Source organism: Somniosus microcephalus, chromosome 10 (genome assembly GCF_052327205.1).
Source record: "Somniosus microcephalus isolate GS21.2 chromosome 10, FLI_Smic_1.0, whole genome shotgun sequence".
Lineage (NCBI taxonomy): Eukaryota > Metazoa > Chordata > Chondrichthyes > Squaliformes > Somniosidae > Somniosus > Somniosus microcephalus.
The window spans coordinates 11,562,288-11,568,287 of record NC_140996.1 but is presented as its reverse complement, the minus strand read 5'-3'; positions in this window follow the sequence as shown (position 1 = coordinate 11,568,287).

Sequence of the window (6,000 nt, the reverse complement as noted above, 5' to 3'; positions counted from 1 at the left end):
GGTGGCAGGTGGCGCGTGCGCCCAGCCAGTTATGCCCCTGACTGTTGGTGAGCGGTTCGAATCGCTCCCACGCCCCTGGGTTCTAGACACCGGACTTAGGTACAGGCGGCGATACAGAAAGACTCGAGTAGACAAGTGGTTTGGTGTAAGAAAACCAAGATTTTATTAAAACAGAAAACGAGAACACAGTCTTATGAGAGAATTATTAGTATAAAATACAGGCATATACGAAAATTATACTTATACAGGGAATGGGGAACACACGGCACATCGAGGGAAATACAACTACGTTAACAATCCCCTTATCCTTATCCCACCCCTATACCTAGCTAGATTAAGCTATGAGGGGCCAGAATTCATGCTCACCAATCCAAAATAAAGCCAGCTGTTTTTAGCGGATGCAGGTTTTTGAGGTTTAGTCTTTGGTCCTTCTAGGTACCCTGTTCCCACGTGGTCTCAGGGCGCAGTGCTGGGCTGCTACTGTGACACGCCTTTCTTCTCCTCAGCTGCCGTCATCGTCTCGTCGCGATGGGTTCTCCTCTTCTTCTCCCTCGGACGGTCGTCGGCAGTAACGTTGTGCCTGTAGGGCAGTTGGCAGTCTTCACTGCCTAGATTTTCCTACCCAAGTGTCAAACGCCAGTATATTCGTTGTGGCGTGGACACCTGCGTTTATTCGCAGTGTTCAACAAGATGTTCGTCTCACCAAGCGCCAGCTTATAACTAGGCGCTTGGCCTCATCAATGCGTTTTTCGCTGCCCTGCTCTGCTGTTATCGAGTTGTCACCTTCTTCTTCGTCTCTTTTCGTCTCGTCTCGTTCGGTTACTATACAAGTCCTGGACTGCCTACTCAGTTTCGTCTCGCCCCTTTTTGCAGCCTAGGCGTCCTGGATGGCTATGGACTCGGGTCTCGTTCCCCTCCCCTGCAATTGGTATGGTGTTCTTAACTGTTGAAAATTTACTGCGGGGAGCGAGAAGAGAACCTGCCACGAGGCCAGGGCACGAGTACGGGCGGCGGCAGCCCAAGAGGCCGGAGCCACGAGAGCAGGAGCAAGGGCAAGAGCAAGACAGCAAGAGAGCGATTGCTACCCGGGGCGTACAGTTATATTCCTTTCGATAGCCCCTTATCTGCGCGCCAAATCAGGTTAGTTCATTGTTTTAATTTTGGCGGGCTGCTTTAAATGATTATAGCAATCTAAGTTAACTGTTTTTAGATGGCCGTTTATTGCACCTAATGGCCTGATGTCTGGGCTATATTGTCATTAATGCATTTTAATCGGCCTGTCCAGCCTTGATGGCTCCCATAAGCTGTTTCCGATTATTTATGCGGACAACCTAATGGCCTCAAGCATAGGCCTAACTGGTTTTGATCTGCCTCTGATCCGACGTAATGCATATTCAATGTTTGCTGTCTGGCTTCCAAAACACAAAGTCCTTTTTCACAGAAACTGCATTTTTAAGTTTCGATTTCCTAAAGCTGCTTGTGCTACCACAGAGTCCAAGCTTTTAAAAATCTTGCAGGCTTTTGGTCATGAGGTGCGGACGCCATCTTTTGGGTACCCTTTTTTAAAATGTCCATGCAGGGTCCCTTTTTATTAATAACCTTGGGGGAATGTGGGAATTTTGCGAATCTTACACCCTTCTATCAAGCTATGTCAGCTGTGGCTCAGTGGGCAGCACCCTCACTATCTGCATCAGGAGATTGTAGGTTCAAGCCCCACTCCATAGACTTGAGCACAAAAATTCAGGCTGACACTCCCAGTGCAGTGCTGAGGGAGTGCTGCACTGTCGGAGGTGCTGTCTTTCGGATGAGATGTTAAACTGAGGCCCCGTCTGCTCTCTCAGGTGGATGTAAAAGATCTCATGGCACTATTTTGAAGAAGAGCAGGGGAGTTATCCCTGGTGTCCTGGCCAATATTTATCCCTCAATCAACATCACTAAAAAACAGATTATCTGGTCATTATCACATTGCTGTTTGTAGGAGCTTGCTGTGTGCAAATTGGCTGCTGTGTTTCCTACATTGCAACAGTGACTACACTTCAAAAAGTACTTCATTGGCTATAAAGCACTTTGGGATGTCCGGTGGTCGCGAAAGGCGCTATGTAAATGCAAGTCTTTCTTTTTTCCCTTTCTCCCTCATGCGCTTATCTAGTTTCCCCTTACATGCATCTGTGCTCTTCGCCTCAACCACTCCCTGTGGTAGCGAGTTCCACATTCTCACCGCTCTCTGGGTAAAGAAGTTTCTCCTGAATTCCCGATTGGATTTATTAGTGACTATCTTATATTGATGGCCCCTAGTTCTGGTCTCCCCCACAAGTGGAAACATCTTCTCTGTGTCTACCCTATCGAACCTTTCATAATTTCAAAGACCTCTACCAGGTCGCCCCTCCGCCTTCTCTTTTCTAGAGAAAAGAGCCCCCGCCTGTTCAATCTTCCCTGATAAGTTATAGCCTCTCAGTTCTGGTATCATCCTTGTCAATATTTTTTGCACCTTCTCCAGTGCCTCTATACCCTTGTTGACCATCCAGTTTATAAGAAAACAGTGTTTTGGTTCATAAATAGATAGCCATTACTTTTGTTTCTGAAGCATTTAAATACCATAATAATCACTTTGCAATATGCGGACCACGCTTTAATTCCTCTCTCTCTCTGCTGTGTCAACTAAAGCAATTTGAAATGGACATATTAACGCCTTAGTTGAAATAGTAGAGAAAGGAATTTCATGGGAATGTTCTCATTATTAACACAGCACGGCACGATTTGAGCCTTTAAGTTTCTGAAAGTTATCCTGAGCATTTAATGCATGAAGCTGTTGAAATTAATGTGCACAATATCCAATGTAAGTGCCTTTCAGATAGGCAGTGGGATTATTCAATGCAAGGGAAATGAAAGACCTTGTAGGGAAAACTGCAATGGAAAGTTACCGATTGCTTGATGCAACAGTGATGGAATAAACTCTACTTAAATAACCATTTTGTTGTGATACACAGAACAGATATATTTAGCATCTGTGCTATGAAAAAGGATGTACTATTGCCGTTAGCCTATTCTTGGCTTTGCGGAGATTGAACCATTAGAAGCTGCCACTATTACCAAGAAAGAACAGTAAGTCATTTCAGCGCAGAAGGGTGCCCTCCAGTTACATTTTAGCCCCCTCTTTGCTGAATAGCTTCCACCTTGCACAGCTGTGCTCTTTGAAATGACATTCTGCTTCCAGCCACCTCAAATTAGACCGCCAGACTCACACGGTTTTTTTTTCTTATACAACCTTAAGTGAAGTCTGAAGGTCTTCTTCATGCCCCAAGTCGATTTTCCTAATGTGGTTCATAAAAATCAAGTCACTCAGAAAGGCCGTGCGCTCAGCTGCTGCATTTAACTTCAGGTGGATTACATCAGGATTTGGTCGTTAATGGAACTGCAATGTGACCTTTGAGGCTGACACTGCCTTCTTTCAAACCACATTAGAAGTTTTTGACCAAAGCTTTGTTAACTGCATGGCATTAAGTTTACGCCTTCTTTCTGTTAGATCCATGGTTCAGTGGATAAAGAATTACACGGATGCTGTACATAAACAAACAACAGGTCTTTACTGGAGGAGGGTCATCTCTAGACTGGAGTACAGAGGCATGCGCACAGCTTATATACCGGTGTGGTTACTGCCGGTACTACAGTATACAGGAGCTGTAAAAAGTAGTTCTGACTTAAAGCACATACACTACAATTCCTCCCTTTTTAGATTAATAATACCCCCTTAATATTCAAATAACAATTACATTTTTACATGTACATTCAATAACAAAAAGTCCATTTATAGATTCAGTCTTTGGGGCGGCCTCCTGACCCTTTCGGGATAGCGCCTCTCCGGAGGTTCTTGTTCTTGGTGCAGAGGCGATTCTGACCCCTTTTCATCGGGTAGTTCATCGGGTTCCACTGCTACTGGGTCTGAAGTAGATGTTACCGGTATGTCGGGTTCATCCCCAGGTACTCGAGGCATGGGGTTGACGCCTTCCTGTGACGCTAAGATCTGATCGACGTGGCGTCTCACAATGTTCTCCCCGACATCCACTGTGTACATTAATGGCCCCTGCCTTGTACATATCGTTCCGGGTTGCCACTTCTCTGTTCGATAGTCACGGGCCAAGACTGGTTGCCCTACATTGAAGCTCCTTGTCGGCTTCTCGTTGATGTGCTGGAATTGTTTGTCCTCAACATTTCTTCGCCCATTTGGTCTGAGCAAGTCCAGACGAGATCTCAACCTCTGGTTAAAGAACATCATGGCCGGGGTCTGGTTGGTAACTGCATGTGTCGCGTTTCGGTAGGCTAATAAGAAATTGTCCATCTTATGCTGTAGTGGAATTTCCTCATCGCACATGGCCTTTATCGCCTTCTTAAAGGTTTGTACGAACCTCTCAGCCAATCCATTGGTGGCTGGATGATACGGGGCGGATGTGTAATGCCTTACCCCATTCCTTTTCATGAATTTTTGGAACTCGTCGGACACAAACTGTGGTCCATTATCAGAGCAGATCTGCACTGGCAAACTGTTTCTGGCAAATATGGTCCGTAGGACTGCAATCGTTTTCTCTGTAGTGGTTGAAGACATCTTTATCACCTCAGGCCACTTTGAATGAGCATCCACTGCTATTAAGAACATTGAGTCCATGAATGGACCAGCGAAATCAATGTGCACCCGTTGCCATGGAGAGGAGGGCCACTCCCATGGGTGTAGACGGGCATGTGGTGGTGCATTTTGGACCTTCTGGCATCCTAAGCAGCTCTTAGTTAGGTCTTCGATTTGTTGATCGATTCCCGGCCACCACACATAAGCCCTAGCAAGGCTTTTCATTTTCACTCCCCCCAGATGACCTTCATGTAGCTCCTTTAGCACTCTCTCCCTTAACTTGGGTGGAATCACCACTCTGGATCCACACATCACTGTCCCCTGGCATACTGACAGCTGTTCTCTTCTGGATGAGAATGCTGGCAACAGTGAGTCGCCATGTGTTGGCCATCACCTCACCGTCAATTCATATACCCGTGACAGCGTCGGATCATTGCGGGTCTCCTTCTCTATATCCGCGTTTGTTACTGGCAATCGTTCAATTATCGATGAATAAAATATCTCGATAGGGTCCACTGCTGGTGCGTCCTCCACCGTAGGCAGTGGCAGGCGCGATAGCCCATCAGCGTTCCCATGCTGTTTCGTGCCTTTTTATTCCATTTCATATTGATTCGCCCCTAGAAACAGGGATCATCTTTGTAACTCCTGTGCAGTCATTACTGGCACGCCCTTCTTACGATTAAAGGTGGAGACAAGTGGTTGGTGGTCAGTCAGCAAGGTGAACTTCTGTCCATGCAGATAATGGTTGGATTTTTTTACTCCCCATACTAGGCTGAGGGCCTCCCTATCAATCTGGGCGTAGTTGCGCTCGGCTGAGGTTAGTGACCGAGACGCAAAGGCCACTGGCCTCTCCAACCCGTCTGGGAATTTGTGCGACAGCACCGCTCCAATGCCGTAGGGTGATGCATCACATGCCAAACGAATTGGTAGTGCTGGGTTGAAATGGGCCAACACCTCTTTTGATGTGATCAATTCTTTACACTTCTGGAAAGCTCGTTTACGTTCATCATCCCACTCCCATGGTACCCCTGTTTGCAGTAGGGTGTTCAGCGGGTGTAGTACCGTAGACAAATTTGTAAGAACTTGTGGTAATAGTTTACCAGCCCGAGGAACGACCTCAGTTGTGACACATTTTCCGGTGCTGGAGCCTTGACTACTGCCTCAATCTTGTCAGGGGACTTATGTAACCCCTCTTCATCGATGACGTGGCCGCAATACGAGATCTGTTTCTGGAAAAACTCGCACTTGTGGCGATTAGCTCGTAGCCCATATTCCTTTAATCTGGTGAGCACCTTCTCCAAGTTAGCGAGGTGATCACCATCATTTTCGCCCGTGACCAAGATGTCGTCCAAATAACACTGGGTCCCTGGAATCCCTTGTAG